Source organism: Somniosus microcephalus, chromosome 7 (assembly GCF_052327205.1).
Source record: "Somniosus microcephalus isolate GS21.2 chromosome 7, FLI_Smic_1.0, whole genome shotgun sequence".
In the NCBI taxonomy this organism is placed as follows: Eukaryota; Metazoa; Chordata; class Chondrichthyes; order Squaliformes; family Somniosidae; genus Somniosus; species Somniosus microcephalus.
In genome coordinates this window covers 272,467,343-272,480,824 of record NC_140993.1, presented here as the reverse complement: position 1 = coordinate 272,480,824, position 13,482 = coordinate 272,467,343, and the positions used below count along the sequence as shown (strand labels likewise).

Here is a 13,482-nt window from a genome sequence, read left to right as displayed (position 1 = left end):
CGCCCCTGCCATAGCATTGAAACGGCCCTAATCAAAGTCTCATGGTGACTGACCATGGTATACTATCCCGCCTCATCCTTCTCGACCTATCTGCAGCCTTTGACACCATCCTCCTACGATGCCTCTCCTCCGTTGTCCAGCTGAGTGGGACGGTCCTCAGCTGATTCCACTCTTACCTATCCAGTCGCAGCCAGAGAATCTTCTCCTCCCACTCCTGCACCGTTACCTCTGGAATCTCCCAAGGATCTATCCTTGGCCCCCTCCTATTTCTCATCTACATACTGCATCTGAAAACACAGTGTCAGTTACCCAGCTCTACCTCACCACCACCTCGCTCAACCTCTCCAGTGTTGCTGTGTTGTCAGACTGCTTCTCCAACATCCAGTCCTGGATGAGCCGAAATTTCCTACAATTACACCTTTGGAAGACCAATGCCATTGTCTTCAGCCCCCGCCACAAACCTTGTTCCCTAGCTACTGATTTCATCCCCCTCCCTGGACACTCTCAGACTGAACCAGATTGTACGCAATCTCGCCATCATCCTATTTGAGCCTGAGCTGAAATTCCGAACCCACATCCTCTCCATCATAAAGACTGCCTTTTCTCCACTTCCGTAATATATCATCTGTCTCCGCCACTACCCCGCTCGTCTGCTACTGAAACTCTCACCCATGCTTTTGTTACCTCCAGACTCAACTATTCCAACACGCTCCCGGCTGGCCGCCTATCTTTCCTCCTCCATTAACTTGAGCCCATCCAAAACTCTGCTGTCCATTTCCTAACTCACATCAACTCCCGTTCTCCCATCATCCCCATGCTCGTTGACCTACATTGGCTCCTGCTCCACCAATGTCTCGATTTTAAAAATCCTCATCCTCATGTTCAAATCTCTCCATGGCCTGGGCCCTCCCTATCTCTGCAAACTCCTTCAGCCCTACAACCCTCTGAGAACTCTGTGTTCCTCCAACTCTGGCCTTTTGCATCCCCCAGTTCCTTCGTCCCCCCCATCAGCCATCTAGGCCCTAAGGTCTGGAATTCCCTCCCCAAACCTCTTCGCCTCACCACCTCTCTCTCCTCCTTTATGACACTGCCTAAAACCTACCTCTTGGACTTCATAGCAAAAGGGTTAGAATACAGGAACAGGGATACCTTGCTGCAGCTGTACAGGGCACTGGTGAGACCACACCTCGAGTACTGTGTACAGTTTTGGTCGCCTCATCTGAGGAAGGATGTTCTTGCCATGGAGGGGGTGCAGCGGCGATTCACCAGGCTGATACCAGGAATGGCGGGAATGACCTATGAGGAGAGACTATGTAGTTTAGGGATGTACACACTGGAGTTTAGAAGATTGAGAGGGGACCTCATAGAAGTGTATAAAATTCTGACAGGTCTAGACAGACTGGATGCAGAAGGAATGTTTCCCTTGGCGGGTGAGAACAGAACTAGAGGACATAATTTAAGGATAAGGGCTAAACCATTTAGGACAGAGATGAGGGGGAATTTCTTCACTCAGAGAGTGGTGAACCTGTGGAACTCATTGCCACAGAGGGCAGTGTACGCCAGCTCATTAAATATATTTAAGAGGGAATTAGATATATTTCTACGGGCAAAAGGGGTTAAGGGTTACGGAGAGAAGGCGGGGACGGGATACTGACGGGATACTGAATTAAAGGATCAGCCATGATCTCATCGAATGGCGGAGCAGGCACGAAGGGCCGAATGGCCTACTCCTGCTCCTATCTTCTATGTATCTATGTATCTATGGACCAATCATTTGATCACCTGCCCTAATATCGCCATTTCCACCACCTCCAGCGTGATCCCACCACCAAACGCATCTTCCCCTCACCTCCCCTTTCAGCATTCCGTAGGGACCGCTCCCTCCACGGCACCCTGGTCCACTCCTCTATCACCCCCAGCACCCCTTCCCCTTCGCCCGGCACCTTCCCGTGCAAGCGCAGGAGATGCAACACATGCCATTTTACCTCCTCCCTTCCCATTGTCCAAGGCCCCAAACACCTCTTCCAGGTGAAACAGCGATTTACTTGTACTTCTTGCAGTCTAGTATACTGTATTCGCTGCTCACGATGCGGTCTCCTCTACATTGGGGAGACCAAACGCAGATTGGGTGACCGCTTTGCGGAACACCTCCATTCAGTCCGTAAGGGTGACCCCGAGCTTCTGGTCGCCTATCACTTTAATTCTCTGCTTCACTTCCACTCTGACCTCTCTGTCCTCGGCCTATTACACTGTTCCAGTGAAGCTCAACGTAAGCTCGAGGAACAGCACCTCATCTTTCGATTAGGCACTTTACAGCCTTCTGGACTCAACATCGAGTTCAACCATTTCAGATCATAACCTTTGCCCCTATCTTTTTTTTCTCTCTCTCACAGGGCAGCTGTCGATCATTCTGCCATTGCCATTTACACTTCATCTCGAGCCATCTTTTGTTTCTTAACTTGTCCCATTACCATCTCCTTTTGCCTCGCACCATCATCCATTTTGTCTCTTAATCTCTCCTGCCTTCCATCCTATCACAGACCTTCCCTTTTGTTCTTTCCTCCCCCCTTTCCCTGCCCCTACACTTGCTTAAATATCTCTTCCATCTCCAGCTTTTTCCAGTTCTGACGAAGGGTCATCGACCTGAAACGTTAACTCTGTTTCTCTCGCCACAGATGCTGCCTGGCCTGCTGAGCATTTCCAGCATTTTCTCTTTTTATTTCTAATTTCTCCTTCTTTGGCTCCGTGTCATTTTATTGTCTGATTACACCCCTGTGAAGTACCTTGGGGGTGTTTTACTACGTTAAAGGCGCTAGATAAATTCAAGTTTAGGCAGCACGGTGGCATAGTGGTTAGCACTGTTGCCTCACAGCGCCAGGGACCTGGGTTCGAATCCGGCCTCGGGCGACTGTCTGTGTGGAGTTTGCACATTCTCCCCGTGTTTGCGTGGGTTTTCTCCGGGTGCTCCGGTTTCCTCCCACAGTCCAAAGATGTGCGGGTTAGGTTGATTGGCCATGATAAAAATTGACCCTTAGTGTTAGGGGATTAAATACTTGGGGTTACGGGGATAGAGTGGGATATGTGTTGGTGTAGGGGTTACGGGGATTGGGTGGGATATGTGTCGGTGCAGGCTCGATGGGCCGAAATGGCCTCTATCTGCACTGTGGGGTTTCTGTGTGTGTGTGTGATTAGTGAATTAACATCTGCATTAAGATATGCAAAAGCATTAATCATTAGGCCATTAATATCAACAGTGGTTGTTTCTAAGCTTTACAACAGTAGCACTAAATTTATGACCCGCTGTGTGCAATTAAAGTAATAAATACAGATTGTATTTCTATATAGGAGCGAGCGCACAGTGACTTCCAGCAAGTCCTCTGATACCTGTTTATGTTGAGAGACTGGGTTAAAAGGGTCCTTGTGGAAAAAGTATTTGGCAAGGTACCTTTTGCATTTGTTTGCACACTTGCAGTGGCTTGACATCAAGCTCGATATCCCGTTAACTTCATCACTTGCGCAGGCATGACCGTTGTGATTAAAATGACGTCTGGTCCCTCTAGCACCTCTCCCTCCCCATGTACAGGGGAGGGTTGCTAAATATTTAACTTCATGAGTTCAGTTGCCCTTTTAAAAAAAAAAATTAGATAAGCTGCAGGAGGCTGAAAATGTTACATCTGTTATAACTGGCAGCAATCTGGGGGTGGGTGGGAATGTACTCAAGTTGTGGGGACTGAAGGAATAGTAGAAAAGGAGCCTGGTCCCCTCAGCAGAGTAACTTAAACCACAGATATGTGGAAATATGAGAAATATTTGCAGGATTTCCAAACCGCGTATATGGTATGAAAACTAACTCACAACTGACTCCAGATGCTGAAATGTCCCTTAGCTACTTATTTACAGACTTTAAAGCAAACTTTTACTACAATTGTTCAACATAAATAAAGACTTTGAGAAGCATTTTACGAGGGTGATTCCACAACCCCATAACGCCCACCCCAGCAGGCACCGCACTAACAGGGGGCAGAGGTCAGGAACAGAGCTACAGGAAGTGCTGTTGCATGGTGGGAGCGAGACACCGCAGAACGGCCCCTTATGAAATGGCTTTTTTAATAGAGGCATAGAGTTCAAAAGCAAGGAAATTATGCTGAACCTTTATAAAACACTGGCTGGGCCTCAGCTAGAATATGGTGTTCAATCTGGGCACCGCACTTTAGGAAGGATGTCAAGGCCTTGGAGAGAGTGCAGCAGAGATTTACTAGAATGGTTCCAGCGATGAGCGATTTTAGTTATGTAGAGATACTGGAGAAGCTGGGGTTGTTCTCCTTAGAGCAGAGAAGGTTAAGGGGTGATTTGATAGAGGTGTTCAAAATCAGGAAGGGTTTTGATAGAGTAAATAAGGAGAAACTGTCTCCACTGGCGGAAGGGTCAGTAACCAGAGGACACAGATTTAAAGTGATTGGCAAAAGAACAAGAGGCAACATGAAGAAACATTTTTTACGCAGTGAGTTGTTGTGATCTGGAATGCACTGCCTGAAAGCAGATATAATAAGAACATAAGAAATAGGAGCAGGAGTAGGCCATTCAGCCCTGCGAGCATGCTCTGCCATTCAATAAGATCATGGCTGATCTTCTGCCTCAACTCCATTCACCAGCCCTATCACAATATCCTTTGATGTCCTTACTAGTCAGAAATCTATCGACTTCTGTTTTGAATATACCCAATGACTGAGCCTCCACAGCCCTCTGGGGTAGAGAATTCCAAAGATTCACCACCCTCTGTGTGAAGAAATTTCTTCTCATCTCAGCCCTGAATGGCCGACCCTTTATCCTGAGGCTGTGGCCCCTGGTTCTAGACTCCCCAGCCAGGGGAAACATTCTCCCAGCATCCACCCTATCAAGCCCTGTAATAATTTTGTATGCTTTAAAGGGGAATTGGATAAATACTTGAAGGGAAAAAAGTTACAGGGGTATGGGGAAAGAGCAGGGGAGTGGGACTAATTGAATAGCTCTACCAGAGCTGACACAGGCACGGTGGGCCGAATGGCCTCCTTCTGTGCTGCATCATTCTATGATTCTAGTTGTGCTTGTTCATTTGCCTGTCCTCGGTTATAGTAGTCGAATAAAGGCTAGTGGTGTGCCTGCTGTTGGTCACAAGTAATAGAGTGGAGCTTAATGGTGTGCCTGTCTTCAGTCACAGTAGTGGGAAGGATGTTAGTGGCATGCTTATTCTAAGTCACAGGAGTGGCGTGAAGCTTAGGAGGTCTACTCTTGCACCAGGCCTCTTTGGGACCTTGTCATGCCACAGGCAAAAATGATACCACTGAACCAAGCTAACACTTAAGGAGCAGTCTGTGTTACCGAGAGGGAGAATATTCACACATCAGCTGAATTTTAATCGGGAGGCAGGTAGGGAGCCGGGGGCGGGGGGGGGGGGGGGAGCGGGCGGTGGGGGCGGGTGGCTAGGAAGCAATGGGGGAACGGGCTTCCCGCAGGCCCTGCCAAATTTAACGGCAGGGCCTGATTAGCATTTCATAGGTCTGTTTCCCACCTTCAGCCAGCCAGATGGAGAGGCTGGCTGGTTGCGGGCGGATAGGCTTGTGGCATTAGGCCACAGAGAGAAGGGAGGGTGGGGGCTGGGAGGTGGTCGGAAGCTGGAGGAGGATCAGGGGGGCGATCACTTACCTATCACCCCCAACACCCCTTCCCCTTCGCCCGGCACCTTCCCGTGCAAGCGCAGGAGATGCAACACCTGCCCTTTTACCTCCTCCCTTCCCACTGTCCAGGGCCCCAAACACCTCTTCCAGGTGAAACAGCGATTTACTTGTACTTCTTGCAATCTAGTATACTGTATTCGCTGCTCATGATGCGGTCTCCTCTACATTGGGGAGACCAAACGCAGATTGGGTGACCGCTTTGCGGAACACCTCTGTTCAGTCCATAACGGTGACCCCGAGCTTCCGGTCGCCTGTCACTTTAAGTCTCTGCTTCACTCCCACTCTGACCTCTCAGTCCTCGGCCTCTTACTCTGTTCCAATGAAGCTCAATGTAAGCTCGAGGAACAGCACCTCATCTTTCAGTTAGGCATTTTACAGCCTTCTGGACTCGACATTGAGTTCAACAATTTCAGATCATAACCTCTGCCCCTATCATTTTTTTCTTCTCTCTCTCACATGGCAGCTGTCGATCATTCTGCCAGTGCCATTTACACCTCATCTAGAGTCATCTTTTGTTTCTTAACTTGTCCCATTACCATCTCCTTTTGCCTCGCACCATCATCCCTTTTGTCTCTTCATCTCTCCTGCCTTCCATCCTATCACAGACCGCCCCTTTTGTCCTTTCCTCTCCTCCCCCCTCTCCCTGCCCCTACACTTGCTTAAAAATCTGTTCCATCTCCAACTTTTTCCAGTTCTGACGAAGGGTCATCGACCTGAAACGTTAACTCTGTTTCTCTCTCCACAGATGCTGCCTGACCTGCTGAGTATTTCCAGCGTTTCCTGTTTTTCTTTCTTTCTCTAGTTTCTCTCCCATCTCCCCTCCTCTCCTCTCCAAGCTCAACATGTCCATGAGATCCATCTCCTGCCCACTTGACCCCATTCTCAGTAAACTGCTGACCACCCAACTTCCCCTCTTGGCTCCCATGCTAGCTGACAATGTAAATGATTCCCTCTCCTCAAGTAATGTCCCGTCCCCTTTCAAAACTGCCATCGTCATCCCCTCCTCCAAAAACCTAAACTCTTCTGTCATGTCAAACCACCGCCCCATCGCCAACCTTCCTTCCCTATACAAAGTCTTGAACGTGTTGTCGCCTCCCACTTAATTGAATCACTCCGATCACGTTTCCGCACTGCCACAGCATTGAAATGGCCTTAATCAAAGTCACATCATCTGAAAACAGGCTGTGCATTTAATGGAGGAGGCGGGATGGGGCGGGACAGCTGGTTTCTGGGTTCCGGTCCTGCTCCCAGCAGTTGCTCTGTAGACGTGATTTTCCCTTGATTGGCCTTATTAAGCCCCGCGCTGCGGGCTTCCCGGCCAATTAACAGGATGCGGGTCTGATGACGTCATTTGATGACGCGTCATCAGCCGGTTTCCTTAAAGGGGCCACGTCCACATGGAGTTTGACAGTTGTCCTGTCAGTGTTTGACAGTATTGAGGTGCTGCAAACACTGACGAGCACTACACAAAGGTGAATGCTTGCACCCAGGTTCCCCAATGACTCCCTCCATATGCTTATGGAGGGAGTCACAGCATGCCGGGAGGTTCTCTTCCCTTCCAAGGGCGGAAGAGACCTCCCCAGGACACCAACGCAGCCTGGTTGCACATTGCACAGGAGGGCAAAAGCAGGGATGTCGTTAGAGGTCCCTGGCTACAGTGGCGCCAACCTTTCAATGATCCCAGTGGATCATGAAACGTTACTGCCAAGCCACACTCAAACTCACCTTGCTGTGCCACTCAACACATCCCCATCACTACCCTGCTCCTGCACATCCTTACTCACACCAACTTACCTTGCACCTCCACCCATCCCTCTCTATCTGCATTATCACTTCCCCATCTCACTAGCCACCCCTCACACTCACCCTCATCCTAGTCCAATCACAACAACTAACAACACACAAGGGTAGGCACTTGAGAGGTTTAGCCAATGTCCATGTGAAGTTTCTGGTAATGTGTTGTCGTACAGTGAAATCTACTTTTCCAACACTGCCCCTTATTGGACAGATCTGAGCGAACCTTGAGAAGTGTCTTACTGAGTTCCAGTGATTGTTCAGACATAACTCCCCCCCCCCCCCCCCCCACCTCACCCCCGCTATAGTGATGAGTGTGCATGGAATGGCTTGGACATTAAAGGGATGCTTCATGGTGCTGGTGTGGGATGGTGTCAACCTGGCGCATCATGTGGCAGCCAGAGTTTACAGCATCAAGTGAAGAAAATCTGGTCATGGTGTTGCCATCGCTGGGCTCCCGGGCAGCAATGTTGTCAGTAGTGCAGCATCAGGTGATGGTGGAGAAGGTTGGTGATGAGGTTGGTGATGTTGGTGTTGGGGCTGATCATAAAAGGATTCAAAGGACCATTGTTTTATTGGCTCCAATGTTGCTGGAATAGACGGCAGCTGCAGGTGAGGTGACAGAAGCGATCTGTCACTGGTGAGAGAGGTTCTCCCAATGAGGTGGCACTGGACATACAGTTGGATCTAAAAACTTGTAAGCTAAAGAAATCTCTATCTGTATTAAAAATGCAGTACCCAACATTTTCTGCACTCTGAAACTGACCATCTGCAACATGGCATCCTTGACACCACTTCTGCAGCTGTCAGCTTTTCACAACCATCAGAGCAGACTCAAAACACGCCAGGTTGAACTGGCGTGTTCTCCCCCACGGGTTACCCGCTGTTCGGGGAAGGTAAAATTAGAAGTAAGCCTCTAAATAGTCTTAAATTGGCTCTTAACAAGCCATTTAAGAAGCTGAATTGTCTCCCCCGCCGCTTGGTGTCGGGTCAGTTCTCCGCTGACAGACCCAACACCGGGGAGACTCGCGAGGAGGCGGGTTGACAGCGGGTTTCCTACCCACTGTCAATCTTTGCGATTTTGACAGTGGACCCGCCTCCAAACCCACCCCCTGAGCGCGATTAAATTGGTGGCCATAGGGTCAGGTTCCACATGCATACTGACGACACCAAGCTCTACCTATCCACCATCTCTCCTGCTCCCTCCATCTGCTTCTGTTGTTGTCAGACTGACATAATTTCCTCCAGTTAAACAATGGATAGGCTGAAGCCATAGTCTTCACCCCCCAACAGAAACTCCATATCCTTGCCACAGCTTCCATCTTCCTCCCTGGTCACTGTCTCAGGTTGAACCAGACTGTTCACAACCCCCGCGTCCTTTCTGACCCTGGGCTGAGCTTCCATCCCTATATCCTGTCCAGCAAAAAGACTGTCTATTTCCACCTCCATAACATCACCTGCTCCTGACCCTGCCTCAGTCCATCTTCTGCTGAAACCCTCGTTCGTGCCTCTGTCCCCTCCCCACTTGACTATTCCAATACCCTCCCGTCTGGCCTCACATTCGCCATCCTCCGTAAACTTCAGCTCATCCAAAGCTTTGCTGCCCGTATCCTATTCCACACCAAGTCCCGTTCAGCCAGCAGTGCTCTTTGACCTATATTGGCTCCGAGTGTCCCCAATGCCTCAAATTTAAAATTCCCATTCTCGTGTTCAGATCCCTCCCTGGCCTGGCTGCTCCCTATCTCTGTAAGCACCTACAGCCCTCAGAGAACTCTGCGTTCCTCCAACTCTGGTTTCTTGTGCATCCCCCACTCCCTTTGCCCCACCATTGGCGGCTGTCCCTTTAACATTCTCTCGATAGTCTTCGAACTCCAAACCATCGTAAACACCTTCACCGAAGCGTAAGAGAACATGGGCCTTACACTAAACATCCATAAGACAAAGGTCCTCTACCAACCTGCCCCTGCCACACAGTGCTGCCCCCCGATTATCAAAATCCACAACAAGGCCTTGGACAACGTGGACCACTTTCCATACCTCAGGAGCCTACTGTCAACAAGGGCAGACGTCGACGACGAAGTCCAACACTGCCTTCAGTGTGCCAGTGCAACCTTCGGTCGCCTGAGGAAGAGAGTGTTTGAAGACCAGGACCTCAAACCCGGCACTAAGCTCATGGTCTACAGGGCAGCAGTGATACCCGCCCTGCTGTATGCTCGGAGACATGGACCATGTACAGCAGGCACCTCAAAGCACTGGAGAGGTACCACCAACGCTGCCTCCGCAAGATCCTGCAAATCCATTGGCAGGATAGGTGCACCAACGTCAGTATTCTTGCTCAGGCCAACATCCCCAGCATCGAAGCTCTGACCACGCTCAATCAGCTCCGATGGACGGGTCACATTGTCCGCATGCCCGATACGAGACTCCCAAAACAAGCGCTCTACTTGGAGCTCCGGCACGGCAAGAGAGCCCCAGGTGGGCAGAGGAAACGCTTCAAGGATAACCACAAAGCCTCCTTGAAAAAGTGCAACATCTCCACCGACACCTGGGAATCCCTGGCCCAAGACCGTACAAAGTGGAGGAGAAGCATCCGGGAAGGCGCCGAACACCTCGAGTCTCTTCGCCGGGAGCAAGCGGAAGCCAAGCGCAGGCAGCGCAACGAGCGCACGTCAACCCAAGCACTCCACCCACCCGCCCCTTCAACCATCGTCTGCCTCACCTGTGACGGAGACTGTAGGTCCCGCATTGGACTCATCAGTCACCTGAGAACTCATTTTTAGTGTGGAAGCAAGTCATCCTCGGTTCCCGAGGGACTGCCTAAGAAGAGAAGAAGAAGAATCTTTTCCCTCTCGCGACCTCCCTCTCCTACTTTTAAGACCATCCTTAACACCCATCTCTTTGACCAAGCTTGAAATCACCCCTCCTAATAACTCCTCCTTCGGGTTGCCATCACTTTGGTCTGATTACAAGTGCAACTGTGAAGACTGCACTTGGCCTTGAATCCCCGTGGGCAATGGATTCAATATACACCGATATATATATAGAGCACATTGGCAGTCAGGTTATACACCGACAGCCACTTCAGGCCTAAAACAGATCCGAAACAAATCAAACTACCGAATGTTATTAACAGGGGCCAATTTTAACTTTTACTGGTGGTGAAGGATGGGTGGTAGTGGATCGGTGAGGAAAGGAAAGGAATGGAGTATGACGGGCAGCCAGTCTTCTCCTGCCTGTTTTCCGTCACTACTGAAAGTTAAAATCAGCCCTAGTTCCTCGAAGCATTAGCGTAGGCTTCCCGCGTGCGGAGGCCTCCGATCTTAAAAAATCTACGCTCTTACCTGAGGGCTCCCGAGGTCCGGACACTTCTGATCCTGGGCCTCTCCAAACTCCAAGAGCGCAGGGCCCACGTATCCCAGGGGCGCAGGCGGTTCGCAAGCATCCCTGGGATCACGTGGGCCATGGGGAGCCAACAGGAGAAGGGAATCTCCCTTCATACTTTTGACAGATAGACCCGTCAAATATATGAAGGGAGATCACCCCAAAAACACATCAAAACATTCAATACATTTTTTAAAAAACATAACATTTTAAAATTAATTGAAATTACAATAAATTAAATGTTTTAAATAAAAATGTAATTTTTTGAAAAAAAGAATTAAAGTTTTGTCTGGGGCTAAAATTAAACTTACCTTTATTTAAAGTATTTTAAAATGATAAATGAGTGAAATTTTTCTTTTACTTTTTTCAAATCTTATGCTGGTAAAAAGCAGGCCTTACGCAGGCTTTCACCAGGCGTTAGATTTCTCAGTGTTTTCAGCGGGTGGAGGTTGTGCAGAAAGCAGATCTCTCCCCCCGCAGAGGCTCTGCTCCAGGGCAGACGGAGGATCTGTCAGGAGCATTCTTCACAGATCGGAAATACCAGTTTTCAGCACATGCGCTTGACATTCCTGAAACCGGCATTTCCGATGTCCCTACGGGTGTGTACACAGCCCGTACACACCCGTAGGGATCGGAAAATACCGGCCAACATATCTAGGGAGTGATTATAAGGTACTGAGCAAGTGAAGTGCTTTAGGTAAGGGTCATAAACTACTTATCTTCACTCCAGTCGTTTGACCTCATTTGATTACTAGTTTGGAACTGCTCCCAGCTACCTACTATATCCTATTTCCTACTAACTCAGTCTTTTGGTGTTATGCTAAGTTATATTTTAGCAAGGACTGCAGAGAAAGTGCACGGAAATGTGCTTTTCATGCTTTAGCAATTTGATTACTCTCTCAATCCCTCTTCTACGCTGATTTAGTTGGGAGGTGGGTTTGGTGTAAGAAATCCGGCCTGTTTCCGAGCTTTTGGTTATACAATCCCTTTCTGGTAATTTTTGCTGAGCCAGCGACTTTTGACAGCAGCATAGCTGGCGAGCACCAATCCCTTTGATGTTTTATATGTATCCGAATTAGCACATGTGCTGGATCAGCGTCCCGGCTAAAGGGCTCAGCTGCTGTTGTTCCAGCTGTTAACACACTCGTAAAACGTTGTACAGGTGTTGTGATCATAGGAGGTTGCATCCTCCCTCCCTGAACCTTGTGTTGTAGGTCGAGTCTGAGCACAGTCGCTCTTCATGGTTGCACTGACTGCAATCTCTGCCCTGTCCCTGTGCATTCAAATTGTTCTCCCTGTAAGTATCGGCAGCAGGTCCAGGAAGGGGTCTAGCAAGTCTCCTGGTTGAGCAGTTCCCTCTGCACCTCCAGCTATTGGCCTTTCCAAGACCAGCATACTCTTCTTAAATGCTGTTTATGAGTATACGTTAAAGCTATTCAACATCTGAATAACTTAAAGCCACAGCTGGGCATCAGAAATACTATACACACAAACCAGTGCCTGCGTACAAGCGTACATATCTTTCCCGATGGCAGAAGCTGTGAGGTAGTGAGGCTGGTACAGGACTAGGGTGCAGAACTGGAGCTGCAATGTTGTGGCATAGCTCTGATATGGAAGCCTTGCACTATCTACCCTTTTCTATTTTTGCTCCATCCACCTGGATTGCGTTAATCCTGTTGGGAACAATTCCTTTTAAGGCCCTCACCTGGTGCTGTAATCTGGTCAATCACTTTCTTTTGGTGCTAAATCACATTTTTGGTTCCTCAGAAAGCAGGGTACCTTCCTTCAGTCTTAATGTTGCAGTTGGCCTTAATAACCCATCATCCTGTTTTTCCTTCCATCTCAGTTAGGAAGCCTGACTATTCAGATGAATTCTGCTGTGTTTGGAATGGTTGTTGTGAAGGTAAATCTCACCACACTCCATAGTGCAGTCCAATAAAATGCTGATGCCTATTTAGGGCAGAACACGGAAAAAAAAGCACTGATGGCAGAAGATGATATTTCACTTTCTTCCCCCTCTGCTCCCCTCGTCATTGACTCATACTGGCCTAGGAGTCCACAGGTGCTACCACCTCTCCAGTACCTTGGCCAAGTTACCATTTTTCACGTGTGAGCCCAGATGGTAAGTGTCACACCAGGGACAGCACAACCAGTCCCAATCATGTCCTCAACACACATTCTCTTCAGCGTGGGTCTCTTGATACCACAGATTCTTTCCCATTTCCTAGCTTAGGGGTACTGTGACCGATTGTAGCCACCATACCCGCCCCCCCCCCCCTCCAAAAAATAGTCTTAGAGACATTGCTTAGCTCAACGTAGACTGGGAATCAAACCTGGGTCTTTCTGGTATGTATACTTCCTTTGTGAGAGCTGTATTTGTAGGGAGTGCATCTTGGAAAAATGTGGCCAAGTGCTTCTGATTTCCTGAGTCCTGCTCCCTGCTGGGACCACCATTGTAGTGCTTATTTTATTATGGCCCGGATTTTGCGGTCAGCGGCGAAGTGATGGCGCTTGCCGCCGACCTCAAAGAAAGCTGCCCACAAAGATCTGGCGATCTCTGTGGCATCGATTTCACCTCTCCCAACATTAGTTT

General features: G+C 49.0%; 1 protein-coding gene across 2 annotated transcripts in view; it reads left to right on the top strand.

Annotated features, from left to right (window-relative positions):
• itga9 (integrin, alpha 9) overlaps positions 1–13,482 on the top strand; it is a 539,537-nt gene that overhangs the window by 484,978 nt on the left and 41,077 nt on the right. The window lies entirely within an intron of this gene.